The sequence below is a fragment of the Dermacentor albipictus genome, chromosome 3 (assembly GCF_038994185.2).
Source record: "Dermacentor albipictus isolate Rhodes 1998 colony chromosome 3, USDA_Dalb.pri_finalv2, whole genome shotgun sequence".
In the NCBI taxonomy this organism is placed as follows: domain Eukaryota; kingdom Metazoa; phylum Arthropoda; class Arachnida; order Ixodida; family Ixodidae; genus Dermacentor; species Dermacentor albipictus.
Genome location: NC_091823.1, coordinates 171,171,735 through 171,188,084, shown reverse-complemented (window position 1 = coordinate 171,188,084; position 16,350 = coordinate 171,171,735). Strand labels below are relative to the sequence as shown.

General features: G+C 51.8%; 25 non-coding genes and 1 pseudogene across 25 annotated transcripts; all 26 read left to right on the top strand.

The window, feature by feature from the left end:
* Window positions 1-349: 349 nt before the first annotated feature.
* LOC139058786 (5S ribosomal RNA) lies at window positions 350-468 on the top strand. Its single transcript, XR_011513773.1, has one exon. It is a non-coding gene; the product is annotated as a 5S ribosomal RNA (ribosomal RNA).
* A 507-nt stretch (window positions 469-975) lies between these two features.
* On the top strand, window positions 976-1,094 carry LOC139058785 (5S ribosomal RNA). The gene has a single exon (XR_011513772.1). It is a non-coding gene; the product is annotated as a 5S ribosomal RNA (ribosomal RNA).
* A 507-nt stretch (window positions 1,095-1,601) lies between these two features.
* On the top strand, window positions 1,602-1,720 carry LOC139058784 (5S ribosomal RNA). Its single transcript, XR_011513771.1, has one exon. It is a non-coding gene; the product is annotated as a 5S ribosomal RNA (ribosomal RNA).
* A 507-nt stretch (window positions 1,721-2,227) lies between these two features.
* On the top strand, window positions 2,228-2,346 carry LOC139058783 (5S ribosomal RNA). Its single transcript, XR_011513770.1, has one exon. It is a non-coding gene; the product is annotated as a 5S ribosomal RNA (ribosomal RNA).
* Window positions 2,347-2,855: 509 nt separating this feature from the next.
* On the top strand, window positions 2,856-2,974 carry LOC139058782 (5S ribosomal RNA). The gene has a single exon (XR_011513769.1). It is a non-coding gene; the product is annotated as a 5S ribosomal RNA (ribosomal RNA).
* A 508-nt stretch (window positions 2,975-3,482) lies between these two features.
* On the top strand, window positions 3,483-3,601 carry LOC139058781 (5S ribosomal RNA). Its single transcript, XR_011513768.1, has one exon. It is a non-coding gene; the product is annotated as a 5S ribosomal RNA (ribosomal RNA).
* Window positions 3,602-4,109: 508 nt separating this feature from the next.
* Window positions 4,110-4,228, top strand: LOC139058779 (5S ribosomal RNA). Its single transcript, XR_011513766.1, has one exon. It is a non-coding gene; the product is annotated as a 5S ribosomal RNA (ribosomal RNA).
* A 507-nt stretch (window positions 4,229-4,735) lies between these two features.
* LOC139058077 (5S ribosomal RNA) lies at window positions 4,736-4,854 on the top strand. The gene has a single exon (XR_011513241.1). It is a non-coding gene; the product is annotated as a 5S ribosomal RNA (ribosomal RNA).
* A 508-nt stretch (window positions 4,855-5,362) lies between these two features.
* On the top strand, window positions 5,363-5,481 carry LOC139058778 (5S ribosomal RNA). The gene has a single exon (XR_011513765.1). It is a non-coding gene; the product is annotated as a 5S ribosomal RNA (ribosomal RNA).
* A 506-nt stretch (window positions 5,482-5,987) lies between these two features.
* On the top strand, window positions 5,988-6,106 carry LOC139058777 (5S ribosomal RNA). The gene has a single exon (XR_011513764.1). It is a non-coding gene; the product is annotated as a 5S ribosomal RNA (ribosomal RNA).
* Window positions 6,107-6,614: 508 nt separating this feature from the next.
* On the top strand, window positions 6,615-6,733 carry LOC139058776 (5S ribosomal RNA). The gene has a single exon (XR_011513763.1). It is a non-coding gene; the product is annotated as a 5S ribosomal RNA (ribosomal RNA).
* Window positions 6,734-7,241: 508 nt separating this feature from the next.
* Window positions 7,242-7,360, top strand: LOC139058775 (5S ribosomal RNA). The gene has a single exon (XR_011513762.1). It is a non-coding gene; the product is annotated as a 5S ribosomal RNA (ribosomal RNA).
* Window positions 7,361-7,867: 507 nt separating this feature from the next.
* LOC139058774 (5S ribosomal RNA) lies at window positions 7,868-7,986 on the top strand. Its single transcript, XR_011513761.1, has one exon. It is a non-coding gene; the product is annotated as a 5S ribosomal RNA (ribosomal RNA).
* A 508-nt stretch (window positions 7,987-8,494) lies between these two features.
* LOC139058773 (5S ribosomal RNA) lies at window positions 8,495-8,613 on the top strand. Its single transcript, XR_011513760.1, has one exon. It is a non-coding gene; the product is annotated as a 5S ribosomal RNA (ribosomal RNA).
* Window positions 8,614-9,120: 507 nt separating this feature from the next.
* Window positions 9,121-9,239, top strand: LOC139058772 (5S ribosomal RNA). The gene has a single exon (XR_011513759.1). It is a non-coding gene; the product is annotated as a 5S ribosomal RNA (ribosomal RNA).
* A 508-nt stretch (window positions 9,240-9,747) lies between these two features.
* Window positions 9,748-9,866, top strand: LOC139058771 (5S ribosomal RNA). Its single transcript, XR_011513758.1, has one exon. It is a non-coding gene; the product is annotated as a 5S ribosomal RNA (ribosomal RNA).
* A 507-nt stretch (window positions 9,867-10,373) lies between these two features.
* On the top strand, window positions 10,374-10,492 carry LOC139058770 (5S ribosomal RNA). Its single transcript, XR_011513757.1, has one exon. It is a non-coding gene; the product is annotated as a 5S ribosomal RNA (ribosomal RNA).
* A 506-nt stretch (window positions 10,493-10,998) lies between these two features.
* Window positions 10,999-11,117, top strand: LOC139058768 (5S ribosomal RNA). Its single transcript, XR_011513755.1, has one exon. It is a non-coding gene; the product is annotated as a 5S ribosomal RNA (ribosomal RNA).
* A 507-nt stretch (window positions 11,118-11,624) lies between these two features.
* LOC139058767 (5S ribosomal RNA) lies at window positions 11,625-11,743 on the top strand. Its single transcript, XR_011513754.1, has one exon. It is a non-coding gene; the product is annotated as a 5S ribosomal RNA (ribosomal RNA).
* Window positions 11,744-12,251: 508 nt separating this feature from the next.
* LOC139058766 (5S ribosomal RNA) lies at window positions 12,252-12,370 on the top strand. The gene has a single exon (XR_011513753.1). It is a non-coding gene; the product is annotated as a 5S ribosomal RNA (ribosomal RNA).
* A 507-nt stretch (window positions 12,371-12,877) lies between these two features.
* Window positions 12,878-12,996, top strand: LOC139058765 (5S ribosomal RNA). Its single transcript, XR_011513752.1, has one exon. It is a non-coding gene; the product is annotated as a 5S ribosomal RNA (ribosomal RNA).
* A 507-nt stretch (window positions 12,997-13,503) lies between these two features.
* LOC139058764 (5S ribosomal RNA) lies at window positions 13,504-13,622 on the top strand. Its single transcript, XR_011513751.1, has one exon. It is a non-coding gene; the product is annotated as a 5S ribosomal RNA (ribosomal RNA).
* Window positions 13,623-14,130: 508 nt separating this feature from the next.
* Window positions 14,131-14,249, top strand: LOC139058763 (5S ribosomal RNA). Its single transcript, XR_011513750.1, has one exon. It is a non-coding gene; the product is annotated as a 5S ribosomal RNA (ribosomal RNA).
* A 507-nt stretch (window positions 14,250-14,756) lies between these two features.
* Window positions 14,757-14,875, top strand: LOC139058762 (5S ribosomal RNA). Its single transcript, XR_011513749.1, has one exon. It is a non-coding gene; the product is annotated as a 5S ribosomal RNA (ribosomal RNA).
* A 507-nt stretch (window positions 14,876-15,382) lies between these two features.
* On the top strand, window positions 15,383-15,501 carry LOC139058222 (5S ribosomal RNA; annotated as a pseudogene).
* Window positions 15,502-16,007: 506 nt separating this feature from the next.
* On the top strand, window positions 16,008-16,126 carry LOC139058761 (5S ribosomal RNA). Its single transcript, XR_011513748.1, has one exon. It is a non-coding gene; the product is annotated as a 5S ribosomal RNA (ribosomal RNA).
* Window positions 16,127-16,350: the final 224 nt, after the last annotated feature.

Here is a 16,350-nt window from a genome sequence, read left to right as displayed (position 1 = left end):
CGATATTCTGCGCGGAATGACGGACGTAATGCTGCATGCAAAATTTAGTCGCACGAGCTTCTAACCGCTTCGCTATCACGCCCGCCCGCATACAGCTCAATGACAACTCGTCGATAAAGTGGCACATTGTGGGCTGCAACGCACGCATAATGCGCTCCCCCTCTTTCTTGTTTTTGTGAGCGAGCATGACTTACTTGCACGCACGCATGCAGCGAACAACCACAAACGGAGTAATCGACGTGTGCGTGTATTGTTCGCGGAAAGACTGCCGCGTACGTGATGGAGCAATACATTCACTGGGCGAATGCACATAGCACGATACAGGTGCAGTCGGAAACACAGCATCCCTGCCATCGGCCATACCATGCTGAATACGCCGGTTCTCGTCCGATCCCCGAAGCTAAGCAGCATTGGGCTCGGTCAGTACTTGGGAGGGAGACCACCTGGGAACACCGAGTGCTGATGGCACCCTTCTTTTTGCTTTTTTTTATTATTCCGTGTTTCTGTGACGTTTTTTTTGTGTGTGTGTGTGTGTGTGGGCAGCTGCTTTTACTGTTACTTACGTTCAACTGGAGCCTGCTGGTAGAGCCGACGCCGAAGTGTGAAACCAATATGCAGGCCACTACGCGATATTCTGCGCGGAATGACGGACGTAATGCTGCATGCAAAATTTAGTCGCACGAGCTTCTAACCGCTTCGCTATCACGCCCGCCCGCATACAGCTCAATGACAACTCGTCGATAAAGTGGCACATTGTGGGCTGCAACGCACGCATAATGCGCTCCCCCTCTTTCTTGTTTTTGTAGCGAGCATGACTTACTTGCACGCACGCATGCAGCGAACAACCACAAACGGAGTAATCGACGTGTGCGTGTATTGTTCGCGGAAAGACTGCCGCGTACGTGATGGAGCAATACATTCACTGGGCGAATGCACATAGCACGATACAGGTGCAGTCGGAAACACAGCATCCCTGCCATCGGCCATACCATGCTGAATACGCCGGTTCTCGTCCGATCCCCGAAGCTAAGCAGCATTGGGCTCGGTCAGTACTTGGGAGGGAGACCACCTGGGAACACCGAGTGCTGATGGCACCCTTCTTTTTGCTTTTTTTTTATTATTCCGTGTTTCTGTGACGTTTTTTTTGTGTGTGTGTGTGTGTGGGCAGCTGCTTTTACTGTTACTTACGTTCAACTGGAGCCTGCTGGTAGAGCCGACGCCGAAGTGTGAAACCAATATGCAGGCCACTACGCGATATTCTGCGCGGAATGACGGACGTAATGCTGCATGCAAAATTTAGTCGCACGAGCTTCTAACCGCTTCGCTATCACGCCCGCCCGCATACAGCTCAATGACAACTCGTCGATAAAGTGGCACATTGTGGGCTGCAACGCACGCATAATGCGCTCCCCCTCTTTCTTGTTTTTGTGAGCGAGCATGACTTACTTGCACGCACGCATGCAGCGAACAACCACAAACGGAGTAATCGACGTGTGCGTGTATTGTTCGCGGAAAGACTGCCGCGTACGTGATGGAGCAATACATTCACTGGGCGAATGCACATAGCACGATACAGGTGCAGTCGGAAACACAGCATCCCTGCCATCGGCCATACCATGCTGAATACGCCGGTTCTCGTCCGATCCCCGAAGCTAAGCAGCATTGGGCTCGGTCAGTACTTGGGAGGGAGACCACCTGGGAACACCGAGTGCTGATGGCACCCTTCTTTTTGCTTTTTTTTATTATTCCGTGTTTCTGTGACGTTTTTTTGTGTGTGTGTGTGTGTGTGGGCAGCTGCTTTTACTGTTACTTACGTTCAACTGGAGCCTGCTGGTAGAGCCGACGCCGAAGTGTGAAACCAATATGCAGGCCACTACGCGATATTCTGCGCGGAATGACGGACGTAATGCTGCATGCAAAATTTAGTCGCACGAGCTTCTAACCGCTTCGCTATCACGCCCGCCCGCATACAGCTCAATGACAACTCGTCGATAAAGTGGCACATTGTGGGCTGCAACGCACGCATAATGCGCTCCCCCTCTTTCTTGTTTTTGTGAGCGAGCATGACTTACTTGCACGCACGCATGCAGCGAACAACCACAAACGGAGTAATCGACGTGTGCGTGTATTGTTCGCGGAAAGACTGCCGCGTACGTGATGGAGCAATACATTCACTGGGCGAATGCACATAGCACGATACAGGTGCAGTCGGAAACACAGCATCCCTGCCATCGGCCATACCATGCTGAATACGCCGGTTCTCGTCCGATCCCCGAAGCTAAGCAGCATTGGGCTCGGTCAGTACTTGGGAGGGAGACCACCTGGGAACACCGAGTGCTGATGGCACCCTTCTTTTTGCTTTTTTTTATTATTCCGTGTTTCTGTGACGTTTTTGTGTGTGTGTGTGTGTGTGTGTGGGCAGCTGCTTTTACTGTTACTTACGTTCAACTGGAGCCTGCTGGTAGAGCCGACGCCGAAGTGTGAAACCAATATGCAGGCCACTACGCGATATTCTGCGCGGAATGACGGACGTAATGCTGCATGCAAAATTTAGTCGCACGAGCTTCTAACCGCTTCGCTATCACGCCCGCCCGCATACAGCTCAATGACAACTCGTCGATAAAGTGGCACATTGTGGGCTGCAACGCACGCATAATGCGCTCCCCCTCTTTCTTGTTTTTGTGAGCGAGCATGACTTACTTGCACGCACGCATGCAGCGAACAACCACAAACGGAGTAATCGACGTGTGCGTGTATTGTTCGCGGAAAGACTGCCGCGTACGTGATGGAGCAATACATTCACTGGGCGAATGCACATAGCACGATACAGGTGCAGTCGGAAACACAGCATCCCTGCCATCGGCCATACCATGCTGAATACGCCGGTTCTCGTCCGATCCCCGAAGCTAAGCAGCATTGGGCTCGGTCAGTACTTGGGAGGGAGACCACCTGGGAACACCGAGTGCTGATGGCACCCTTCTTTTTGCTTTTTTTTATTATTCCGTGTTTCTGTGACGTTTTTTTTGTGTGTGTGTGTGTGTGTGGGCAGCTGCTTTTACTGTTACTTACGTTCAACTGGAGCCTGCTGGTAGAGCCGACGCCGAAGTGTGAAACCAATATGCAGGCCACTACGCGATATTCTGCGCGGAATGACGGACGTAATGCTGCATGCAAAATTTAGTCGCACGAGCTTCTAACCGCTTCGCTATCACGCCCGCCCGCATACAGCTCAATGACAACTCGTCGATAAAGTGGCACATTGTGGGCTGCAACGCACGCATAATGCGCTCCCCCTCTTTCTTGTTTTTGTGAGCGAGCATGACTTACTTGCACGCACGCATGCAGCGAACAACCACAAACGGAGTAATCGACGTGTGCGTGTATTGTTCGCGGAAAGACTGCCGCGTACGTGATGGAGCAATACATTCACTGGGCGAATGCACATAGCACGATACAGGTGCAGTCGGAAACACAGCATCCCTGCCATCGGCCATACCATGCTGAATACGCCGGTTCTCGTCCGATCCCCGAAGCTAAGCAGCATTGGGCTCGGTCAGTACTTGGGAGGGAGACCACCTGGGAACACCGAGTGCTGATGGCACCCTTCTTTTTGCTTTTTTTTATTATTCCGTGTTTCTGTGACGTTTTTTTTGTGTGTGTGTGTGTGTGTGGGCAGCTGCTTTTACTGTTACTTACGTTCAACTGGAGCCTGCTGGTAGAGCCGACGCCGAAGTGTGAAACCAATATGCAGGCCACTACGCGATATTCTGCGCGGAATGACGGACGTAATGCTGCATGCAAAATTTAGTCGCACGAGCTTCTAACCGCTTCGCTATCACGCCCGCCCGCATACAGCTCAATGACAACTCGTCGATAAAGTGGCACATTGTGGGCTGCAACGCACGCATAATGCGCTCCCCCTCTTTCTTGTTTTTGTGAGCGAGCATGACTTACTTGCACGCACGCATGCAGCGAACAACCACAAACGGAGTAATCGACGTGTGCGTGTATTGTTCGCGGAAAGACTGCCGCGTACGTGATGGAGCAATACATTCACTGGGCGAATGCACATAGCACGATACAGGTGCAGTCGGAAACACAGCATCCCTGCCATCGGCCATACCATGCTGAATACGCCGGTTCTCGTCCGATCCCCGAAGCTAAGCAGCATTGGGCTCGGTCAGTACTTGGGAGGGAGACCACCTGGGAACACCGAGTGCTGATGGCACCCTTCTTTTTGCTTTTTTTTATTATTCCGTGTTTCTGTGACGTTTTTTTTTGTGTGTGTGTGTGTGTGGGCAGCTGCTTTTACTGTTACTTACGTTCAACTGGAGCCTGCTGGTAGAGCCGACGCCGAAGTGTGAAACCAATATGCAGGCCACTACGCGATATTCTGCGCGGAATGACGGACGTAATGCTGCATGCAAAATTTAGTCGCACGAGCTTCTAACCGCTTCGCTATCACGCCCGCCCGCATACAGCTCAATGACAACTCGTCGATAAAGTGGCACATTGTGGGCTGCAACGCACGCATAATGCGCTCCCCCTCTTTCTTGTTTTTGTGAGCGAGCATGACTTACTTGCACGCACGCATGCAGCGAACAACCACAAACGGAGTAATCGACGTGTGCGTGTATTGTTCGCGGAAAGACTGCCGCGTACGTGATGGAGCAATACATTCACTGGGCGAATGCACATAGCACGATACAGGTGCAGTCGGAAACACAGCATCCCTGCCATCGGCCATACCATGCTGAATACGCCGGTTCTCGTCCGATCCCCGAAGGTAAGCAGCATTGGGCTCGGTCAGTACTTGGGAGGGAGACCACCTGGGAACACCGAGTGCTGATGGCACCCTTCTTTTTGCTTTTTTTTATTATTCCGTGTTTCTGTGACGTTTTTTTTGTGTGTGTGTGTGTGTGTGGGCAGCTGCTTTTACTGTTACTTACGTTCAACTGGAGCCTGCTGGTAGAGCCGACGCCGAAGTGTGAAACCAATATGCAGGCCACTACGCGATATTCTGCGCGGAATGACGGACGTAATGCTGCATGCAAAATTTAGTCGCACGAGCTTCTAACCGCTTCGCTATCACGCCCGCCCGCATACAGCTCAATGACAACTCGTCGATAAAGTGGCACATTGTGGGCTGCAACGCACGCATAATGCGCTCCCCCTCTTTCTTGTTTTTGTGAGCGAGCATGACTTACTTGCACGCACGCATGCAGCGAACAACCACAAACGGAGTAATCGACGTGTGCGTGTATTGTTCGCGGAAAGACTGCCGCGTACGTGATGGAGCAATACATTCACTGGGCGAATGCACATAGCACGATACAGGTGCAGTCGGAAACACAGCATCCCTGCCATCGGCCATACCATGCTGAATACGCCGGTTCTCGTCCGATCCCCGAAGCTAAGCAGCATTGGGCTCGGTCAGTACTTGGGAGGGAGACCACCTGGGAACACCGAGTGCTGATGGCACCCTTCTTTTTGCTTTTTTTATTATTCCGTGTTTCTGTGACGTTTTTTTGTGTGTGTGTGTGTGTGTGGGCAGCTGCTTTTACTGTTACTTACGTTCAACTGGAGCCTGCTGGTAGAGCCGACGCCGAAGTGTGAAACCAATATGCAGGCCACTACGCGATATTCTGCGCGGAATGACGGACGTAATGCTGCATGCAAAATTTAGTCGCACGAGCTTCTAACCGCTTCGCTATCACGCCCGCCCGCATACAGCTCAATGACAACTCGTCGATAAAGTGGCACATTGTGGGCTGCAACGCACGCATAATGCGCTCCCCCTCTTTCTTGTTTTTGTGAGCGAGCATGACTTACTTGCACGCACGCATGCAGCGAACAACCACAAACGGAGTAATCGACGTGTGCGTGTATTGTTCGCGGAAAGACTGCCGCGTACGTGATGGAGCAATACATTCACTGGGCGAATGCACATAGCACGATACAGGTGCAGTCGGAAACACAGCATCCCTGCCATCGGCCATACCATGCTGAATACGCCGGTTCTCGTCCGATCCCCGAAGCTAAGCAGCATTGGGCTCGGTCAGTACTTGGGAGGGAGACCACCTGGGAACACCGAGTGCTGATGGCACCCTTCTTTTTGCTTTTTTTTATTATTCCGTGTTTCTGTGACGTTTTTTTTGTGTGTGTGTGTGTGTGTGGGCAGCTGCTTTTACTGTTACTTACGTTCAACTGGAGCCTGCTGGTAGAGCCGACGCCGAAGTGTGAAACCAATATGCAGGCCACTACGCGATATTCTGCGCGGAATGACGGACGTAATGCTGCATGCAAAATTTAGTCGCACGAGCTTCTAACCGCTTCGCTATCACGCCCGCCCGCATACAGCTCAATGACAACTCGTCGATAAAGTGGCACATTGTGGGCTGCAACGCACGCATAATGCGCTCCCCCTCTTTCTTGTTTTTGTGAGCGAGCATGACTTACTTGCACGCACGCATGCAGCGAACAACCACAAACGGAGTAATCGACGTGTGCGTGTATTGTTCGCGGAAAGACTGCCGCGTACGTGATGGAGCAATACATTCACTGGGCGAATGCACATAGCACGATACAGGTGCAGTCGGAAACACAGCATCCCTGCCATCGGCCATACCATGCTGAATACGCCGGTTCTCGTCCGATCCCCGAAGCTAAGCAGCATTGGGCTCGGTCAGTACTTGGGAGGGAGACCACCTGGGAACACCGAGTGCTGATGGCACCCTTCTTTTTGCTTTTTTTTATTATTCCGTGTTTCTGTGACGTTTTTTTTTTGTGTGTGTGTGTGTGTGGGCAGCTGCTTTTACTGTTACTTACGTTCAACTGGAGCCTGCTGGTAGAGCCGACGCCGAAGTGTGAAACCAATATGCAGGCCACTACGCGATATTCTGCGCGGAATGACGGACGTAATGCTGCATGCAAAATTTAGTCGCACGAGCTTCTAACCGCTTCGCTATCACGCCCGCCCGCATACAGCTCAATGACAACTCGTCGATAAAGTGGCACATTGTGGGCTGCAACGCACGCATAATGCGCTCCCCCTCTTTCTTGTTTTTGTGAGCGAGCATGACTTACTTGCACGCACGCATGCAGCGAACAACCACAAACGGAGTAATCGACGTGTGCGTGTATTGTTCGCGGAAAGACTGCCGCGTACGTGATGGAGCAATACATTCACTGGGCGAATGCACATAGCACGATACAGGTGCAGTCGGAAACACAGCATCCCTGCCATCGGCCATACCATGCTGAATACGCCGGTTCTCGTCCGATCCCCGAAGCTAAGCAGCATTGGGCTCGGTCAGTACTTGGGAGGGAGACCACCTGGGAACACCGAGTGCTGATGGCACCCTTCTTTTTGCTTTTTTTTATTATTCCGTGTTTCTGTGACGTTTTTTTTTGTGTGTGTGTGTGTGTGGGCAGCTGCTTTTACTGTTACTTACGTTCAACTGGAGCCTGCTGGTAGAGCCGACGCCGAAGTGTGAAACCAATATGCAGGCCACTACGCGATATTCTGCGCGGAATGACGGACGTAATGCTGCATGCAAAATTTAGTCGCACGAGCTTCTAACCGCTTCGCTATCACGCCCGCCCGCATACAGCTCAATGACAACTCGTCGATAAAGTGGCACATTGTGGGCTGCAACGCACGCATAATGCGCTCCCCCTCTTTCTTGTTTTTGTGAGCGAGCATGACTTACTTGCACGCACGCATGCAGCGAACAACCACAAACGGAGTAATCGACGTGTGCGTGTATTGTTCGCGGAAAGACTGCCGCGTACGTGATGGAGCAATACATTCACTGGGCGAATGCACATAGCACGATACAGGTGCAGTCGGAAACACAGCATCCCTGCCATCGGCCATACCATGCTGAATACGCCGGTTCTCGTCCGATCCCCGAAGCTAAGCAGCATTGGGCTCGGTCAGTACTTGGGAGGGAGACCACCTGGGAACACCGAGTGCTGATGGCACCCTTCTTTTTGCTTTTTTTTATTATTCCGTGTTTCTGTGACGTTTTTTTTGTGTGTGTGTGTGTGTGTGGGCAGCTGCTTTTACTGTTACTTACGTTCAACTGGAGCCTGCTGGTAGAGCCGACGCCGAAGTGTGAAACCAATATGCAGGCCACTACGCGATATTCTGCGCGGAATGACGGACGTAATGCTGCATGCAAAATTTAGTCGCACGAGCTTCTAACCGCTTCGCTATCACGCCCGCCCGCATACAGCTCAATGACAACTCGTCGATAAAGTGGCACATTGTGGGCTGCAACGCACGCATAATGCGCTCCCCCTCTTTCTTGTTTTTGTGAGCGAGCATGACTTACTTGCACGCACGCATGCAGCGAACAACCACAAACGGAGTAATCGACGTGTGCGTGTATTGTTCGCGGAAAGACTGCCGCGTACGTGATGGAGCAATACATTCACTGGGCGAATGCACATAGCACGATACAGGTGCAGTCGGAAACACAGCATCCCTGCCATCGGCCATACCATGCTGAATACGCCGGTTCTCGTCCGATCCCCGAAGCTAAGCAGCATTGGGCTCGGTCAGTACTTGGGAGGGAGACCACCTGGGAACACCGAGTGCTGATGGCACCCTTCTTTTTGCTTTTTTTTATTATTCCGTGTTTCTGTGACGTTTTTTTGTGTGTGTGTGTGTGTGTGGGCAGCTGCTTTTACTGTTACTTACGTTCAACTGGAGCCTGCTGGTAGAGCCGACGCCGAAGTGTGAAACCAATATGCAGGCCACTACGCGATATTCTGCGCGGAATGACGGACGTAATGCTGCATGCAAAATTTAGTCGCACGAGCTTCTAACCGCTTCGCTATCACGCCCGCCCGCATACAGCTCAATGACAACTCGTCGATAAAGTGGCACATTGTGGGCTGCAACGCACGCATAATGCGCTCCCCCTCTTTCTTGTTTTTGTGAGCGAGCATGACTTACTTGCACGCACGCATGCAGCGAACAACCACAAACGGAGTAATCGACGTGTGCGTGTATTGTTCGCGGAAAGACTGCCGCGTACGTGATGGAGCAATACATTCACTGGGCGAATGCACATAGCACGATACAGGTGCAGTCGGAAACACAGCATCCCTGCCATCGGCCATACCATGCTGAATACGCCGGTTCTCGTCCGATCCCCGAAGCTAAGCAGCATTGGGCTCGGTCAGTACTTGGGAGGGAGACCACCTGGGAACACCGAGTGCTGATGGCACCCTTCTTTTTGCTTTTTTTTATTATTCCGTGTTTCTGTGACGTTTTTTTTGTGTGTGTGTGTGTGTGTGGGCAGCTGCTTTTACTGTTACTTACGTTCAACTGGAGCCTGCTGGTAGAGCCGACGCCGAAGTGTGAAACCAATATGCAGGCCACTACGCGATAATCTGCGCGGAATGACGGACGTAATGCTGCATGCAAAATTTAGTCGCACGAGCTTCTAACCGCTTCGCTATCACGCCCGCCCGCATACAGCTCAATGACAACTCGTCGATAAAGTGGCACATTGTGGGCTGCAACGCACGCATAATGCGCTCCCCCTCTTTCTTGTTTTTGTGAGCGAGCATGACTTACTTGCACGCACGCATGCAGCGAACAACCACAAACGGAGTAATCGACGTGTGCGTGTATTGTTCGCGGAAAGACTGCCGCGTACGTGATGGAGCAATACATTCACTGGGCGAATGCACATAGCACGATACAGGTGCAGTCGGAAACACAGCATCCCTGCCATCGGCCATACCATGCTGAATACGCCGGTTCTCGTCCGATCCCCGAAGCTAAGCAGCATTGGGCTCGGTCAGTACTTGGGAGGGAGACCACCTGGGAACACCGAGTGCTGATGGCACCCTTCTTTTTGCTTTTTTTTATTATTCCGTGTTTCTGTGACGTTTTTTTTTGTGTGTGTGTGTGTGTGGGCAGCTGCTTTTACTGTTACTTACGTTCAACTGGAGCCTGCTGGTAGAGCCGACGCCGAAGTGTGAAACCAATATGCAGGCCACTACGCGATATTCTGCGCGGAATGACGGACGTAATGCTGCATGCAAAATTTAGTCGCACGAGCTTCTAACCGCTTCGCTATCACGCCCGCCCGCATACAGCTCAATGACAACTCGTCGATAAAGTGGCACATTGTGGGCTGCAACGCACGCATAATGCGCTCCCCCTCTTTCTTGTTTTTGTGAGCGAGCATGACTTACTTGCACGCACGCATGCAGCGAACAACCACAAACGGAGTAATCGACGTGTGCGTGTATTGTTCGCGGAAAGACTGCCGCGTACGTGATGGAGCAATACATTCACTGGGCGAATGCACATAGCACGATACAGGTGCAGTCGGAAACACAGCATCCCTGCCATCGGCCATACCATGCTGAATACGCCGGTTCTCGTCCGATCCCCGAAGCTAAGCAGCATTGGGCTCGGTCAGTACTTGGGAGGGAGACCACCTGGGAACACCGAGTGCTGATGGCACCCTTCTTTTTGCTTTTTTTTTATTATTCCGTGTTTCTGTGACGTTTTTTTTTGTGTGTGTGTGTGTGGGCAGCTGCTTTTACTGTTACTTACGTTCAACTGGAGCCTGCTGGTAGAGCCGACGCCGAAGTGTGAAACCAATATGCAGGCCACTACGCGATATTCTGCGCGGAATGACGGACGTAATGCTGCATGCAAAATTTAGTCGCACGAGCTTCTAACCGCTTCGCTATCACGCCCGCCCGCATACAGCTCAATGACAACTCGTCGATAAAGTGGCACATTGTGGGCTGCAACGCACGCATAATGCGCTCCCCCTCTTTCTTGTTTTTGTGAGCGAGCATGACTTACTTGCACGCACGCATGCAGCGAACAACCACAAACGGAGTAATCGACGTGTGCGTGTATTGTTCGCGGAAAGACTGCCGCGTACGTGATGGAGCAATACATTCACTGGGCGAATGCACATAGCACGATACAGGTGCAGTCGGAAACACAGCATCCCTGCCATCGGCCATACCATGCTGAATACGCCGGTTCTCGTCCGATCCCCGAAGCTAAGCAGCATTGGGCTCGGTCAGTACTTGGGAGGGAGACCACCTGGGAACACCGAGTGCTGATGGCACCCTTCTTTTTGCTTTTTTTTATTATTCCGTGTTTCTGTGACGTTTTTTTGTGTGTGTGTGTGTGTGTGGGCAGCTGCTTTTACTGTTACTTACGTTCAACTGGAGCCTGCTGGTAGAGCCGACGCCGAAGTGTGAAACCAATATGCAGGCCACTACGCGATATTCTGCGCGGAATGACGGACGTAATGCTGCATGCAAAATTTAGTCGCACGAGCTTCTAACCGCTTCGCTATCACGCCCGCCCGCATACAGCTCAATGACAACTCGTCGATAAAGTGGCACATTGTGGGCTGCAACGCACGCATAATGCGCTCCCCCTCTTTCTTGTTTTTGTGAGCGAGCATGACTTACTTGCACGCACGCATGCAGCGAACAACCACAAACGGAGTAATCGACGTGTGCGTGTATTGTTCGCGGAAAGACTGCCGCGTACGTGATGGAGCAATACATTCACTGGGCGAATGCACATAGCACGATACAGGTGCAGTCGGAAACACAGCATCCCTGCCATCGGCCATACCATGCTGAATACGCCGGTTCTCGTCCGATCCCCGAAGCTAAGCAGCATTGGGCTCGGTCAGTACTTGGGAGGGAGACCACCTGGGAACACCGAGTGCTGATGGCACCCTTCTTTTTGCTTTTTTTTATTATTCCGTGTTTCTGTGACGTTTTTTTTGTGTGTGTGTGTGTGTGTGGGCAGCTGCTTTTACTGTTACTTACGTTCAACTGGAGCCTGCTGGTAGAGCCGACGCCGAAGTGTGAAACCAATATGCAGGCCACTACGCGATATTCTGCGCGGAATGACGGACGTAATGCTGCATGCAAAATTTAGTCGCACGAGCTTCTAACCGCTTCGCTATCACGCCCGCCCGCATACAGCTCAATGACAACTCGTCGATAAAGTGGCACATTGTGGGCTGCAACGCACGCATAATGCGCTCCCCCTCTTTCTTGTTTTTGTGAGCGAGCATGACTTACTTGCACGCACGCATGCAGCGAACAACCACAAACGGAGTAATCGACGTGTGCGTGTATTGTTCGCGGAAAGACTGCCGCGTACGTGATGGAGCAATACATTCACTGGGCGAATGCACATAGCACGATACAGGTGCAGTCGGAAACACAGCATCCCTGCCATCGGCCATACCATGCTGAATACGCCGGTTCTCGTCCGATCCCCGAAGCTAAGCAGCATTGGGCTCGGTCAGTACTTGGGAGGGAGACCACCTGGGAACACCGAGTGCTGATGGCACCCTTCTTTTTGCTTTTTTTTATTATTCCGTGTTTCTGTGACGTTTTTTTTTGTGTGTGTGTGTGTGTGGGCAGCTGCTTTTACTGTTACTTACGTTCAACTGGAGCCTGCTGGTAGAGCCGACGCCGAAGTGTGAAACCAATATGCAGGCCACTACGCGATATTCTGCGCGGAATGACGGACGTAATGCTGCATGCAAAATTTAGTCGCACGAGCTTCTAACCGCTTCGCTATCACGCCCGCCCGCATACAGCTCAATGACAACTCGTCGATAAAGTGGCACATTGTGGGCTGCAACGCACGCATAATGCGCTCCCCCTCTTTCTTGTTTTTGTGAGCGAGCATGACTTACTTGCACGCACGCATGCAGCGAACAACCACAAACGGAGTAATCGACGTGTGCGTGTATTGTTCGCGGAAAGACTGCCGCGTACGTGATGGAGCAATACATTCACTGGGCGAATGCACATAGCACGATACAGGTGCAGTCGGAAACACAGCATCCCTGCCATCGGCCATACCATGCTGAATACGCCGGTTCTCGTCCGATCCCCGAAGCTAAGCAGCATTGGGCTCGGTCAGTACTTGGGAGGGAGACCACCTGGGAACACCGAGTGCTGATGGCACCCTTCTTTTTGCTTCTTTTTATTATTCCGTGTTTCTGTGACGTTTTTTTTTGTGTGTGTGTGTGTGTGGGCAGCTGCTTTTACTGTTACTTACGTTCAACTGGAGCCTGCTGGTAGAGCCGACGCCGAAGTGTGAAACCAATATGCAGGCCACTACGCGATATTCTGCGCGGAATGACGGACGTAATGCTGCATGCAAAATTTAGTCGCACGAGCTTCTAACCGCTTCGCTATCACGCCCGCCCGCATACAGCTCAATGACAACTCGTCGATAAAGTGGCACATTGTGGGCTGCAACGCACGCATAATGCGCTCCCCCTCTTTCTTGTTTTTGTGAGCGAGCATGACTTACTTGCACGCACGCATGCAGCGAACAACCACAAACGGAGTAATCGACGTGTGCGTGTATTGTTCGCGGAAAGACTGCCGCGTACGTGATGGAGCAATACATTCACTGGGCGAATGCACATAGCACGATACAGGTGCAGTCGGAAACACAGCATCCCTGCCATCGGCCATACCATGCTGAATACGCCGGTTCTCGTCCGATCCCCGAAGCTAAGCAGCATTGGGCTCGGTCAGTACTTGGGAGGGAGACCACCTGGGAACACCGAGTGCTGATGGCACCCTTCTTTTTGCTTTTTTTTATTATTCCGTGTTTCTGTGACGTTTTTTTTGTGTGTGTGTGTGTGTGTGGGCAGCTGCTTTTACTGTTACTTACGTTCAACTGGAGCCTGCTGGTAGAGCCGACGCCGAAGTGTGAAACCAATATGCAGGCCACTACGCGATATTCTGCGCGGAATGACGGACGTAATGCTGCATGCAAAATTTAGTCGCACGAGCTTCTAACCGCTTCGCTATCACGCCCGCCCGCATACAGCTCAATGACAACTCGTCGATAAAGTGGCACATTGTGGGCTGCAACGCACGCATAATGCGCTCCCCCTCTTTCTTGTTTTTGTGAGCGAGCATGACTTACTTGCACGCACGCATGCAGCGAACAACCACAAACGGAGTAATCGACGTGTGCGTGTATTGTTCGCGGAAAGACTGCCGCGTACGTGATGGAGCAATACATTCACTGGGCGAATGCACATAGCACGATACAGGTGCAGTCGGAAACACAGCATCCCTGCCATCGGCCATACCATGCTGAATACGCCGGTTCTCGTCCGATCCCCGAAGCTAAGCAGCATTGGGCTCGGTCAGTACTTGGGAGGGAGACCACCTGGGAACACCGAGTGCTGATGGCACCCTTCTTTTTGCTTTTTTTTATTATTCCGTGTTTCTGTGACGTTTTTTTGTGTGTGTGTGTGTGTGTGGGCAGCTGCTTTTACTGTTACTTACGTTCAACTGGAGCCTGCTGGTAGAGCCGACGCCGAAGTGTGAAACCAATATGCAGGCCACTACGCGATATTCTGCGCGGAATGACGGACGTAATGCTGCATGCAAAATTTAGTCGCACGAGCTTCTAACCGCTTCGCTATCACGCCCGCCCGCATACAGCTCAATGACAACTCGTCGATAAAGTGGCACATTGTGGGCTGCAACGCACGCATAATGCGCTCCCCCTCTTTCTTGTTTTTGTGAGCGAGCATGACTTACTTGCACGCACGCATGCAGCGAACAACCACAAACGGAGTAATCGACGTGTGCGTGTATTGTTCGCGGAAAGACTGCCGCGTACGTGATGGAGCAATACATTCACTGGGCGAATGCACATAGCACGATACAGGTGCAGTCGGAAACACAGCATCCCTGCCATCGGCCATACCATGCTGAATACGCCGGTTCTCGTCCGATCCCCGAAGCTAAGCAGCATTGGGCTCGGTCAGTACTTGGGAGGGAGACCACCTGGGAACACCGAGTGCTGATGGCACCCTTCTTTTTGCTTTTTTTTATTATTCCGTGTTTCTGTGACGTTTTTTTTTTTGTGTGTGTGTGTGTGGGCAGCTGCTTTTACTGTTACTTACGTTCAACTGGAGCCTGCTGGTAGAGCCGACGCCGAAGTGTGAAACCAATATGCAGGCCACTACGCGATATTCTGCGCGGAATGACGGACGTAATGCTGCATGCAAAATTTAGTCGCACGAGCTTCTAACCGCTTCGCTATCACGCCCGCCCGCATACAGCTCAATGACAACTCGTCGATAAAGTGGCACATTGTGGGCTGCAACGCACGCATAATGCGCTCCCCCTCTTTCTTGTTTTTGTGAGCGAGCATGACTTACTTGCACGCACGCATGCAGCGAACAACCACAAACGGAGTAATCGACGTGTGCGTGTATTGTTCGCGGAAAGACTGCCGCGTACGTGATGGAGCAATACATTCACTGGGCGAATGCACATAGCACGATACAGGTGCAGTCGGAAACACAGCATCCCTGCCATCGGCCATACCATGCAGAATACGCCGGTTCTCGTCCGATCCCCGAAGCTAAGCAGCATTGGGCTCGGTCAGTACTTGGGAGGGAGACCACCTGGGAACACCGAGTGCTTATGGCACCCTTCTTTTTGCTTTTTTTTATTATTCCGTGTTTCTGTGACGTTTTTTTTGTGTGTGTGTGTGTGTGGGCAGCTGCTTTTACTGTTACTTACGTTCAACTGGAGCCTGCTGGTAGAGCCGACGCCGAAGTGTGAAACCAATATGCAGGCCACTACGCGATATTCTGCGCGGAATGACGGACGTAATGCTGCATGCAAAATTTAGTCGCACGAGCTTCTAACCGCTTCGCTATCACGCCCGCCCGCATACAGCTCAATGACAACTCGTCGATAAAGTGGCACATTGTGGGCTGCAACGCACGCATAATGCGCTCCCCCTCTTTCTTGTTTTTGTGATCGAGCATGACTTACTTGCACGCACGCATGCAGCGAACAACCACAAACGGAGTAATCGACGTGTGCGTGTATTGTTCGCGGAAAGACTGCCGCGTACGTGATGGAGCAATACATTCACTGGGCGAATGCACATAGCACGATACAGGTGCAGTCGGAAACACAGCATCCCTGCCATCGGCCATACCATGCTGAATACGCCGGTTCTCGTCCGATCCCCGAAGCTAAGCAGCATTGGGCTCGGTCAGTACTTGGGAGGGAGACCACCTGGGAACACCGAGTGCTGATGGCACCCTTCTTTTTGCTTTTTTTTATTATTCCGTGTTTCTGTGACGTTTTTTTTGTGTGTGTGTGTGTGTGGGCAGCTGCTTTTACTGTTACTTACGTTCAACTGGAGCCTGCTGGTAGAGCCGACGCCGAAGTGTGAAACCAATATGCAGGCCACTACGCGATATTCTGCGCGGAATGACGGACGTAATGCTGCATGCAAAATTTAGTCGCACGAGCTTCTAACCG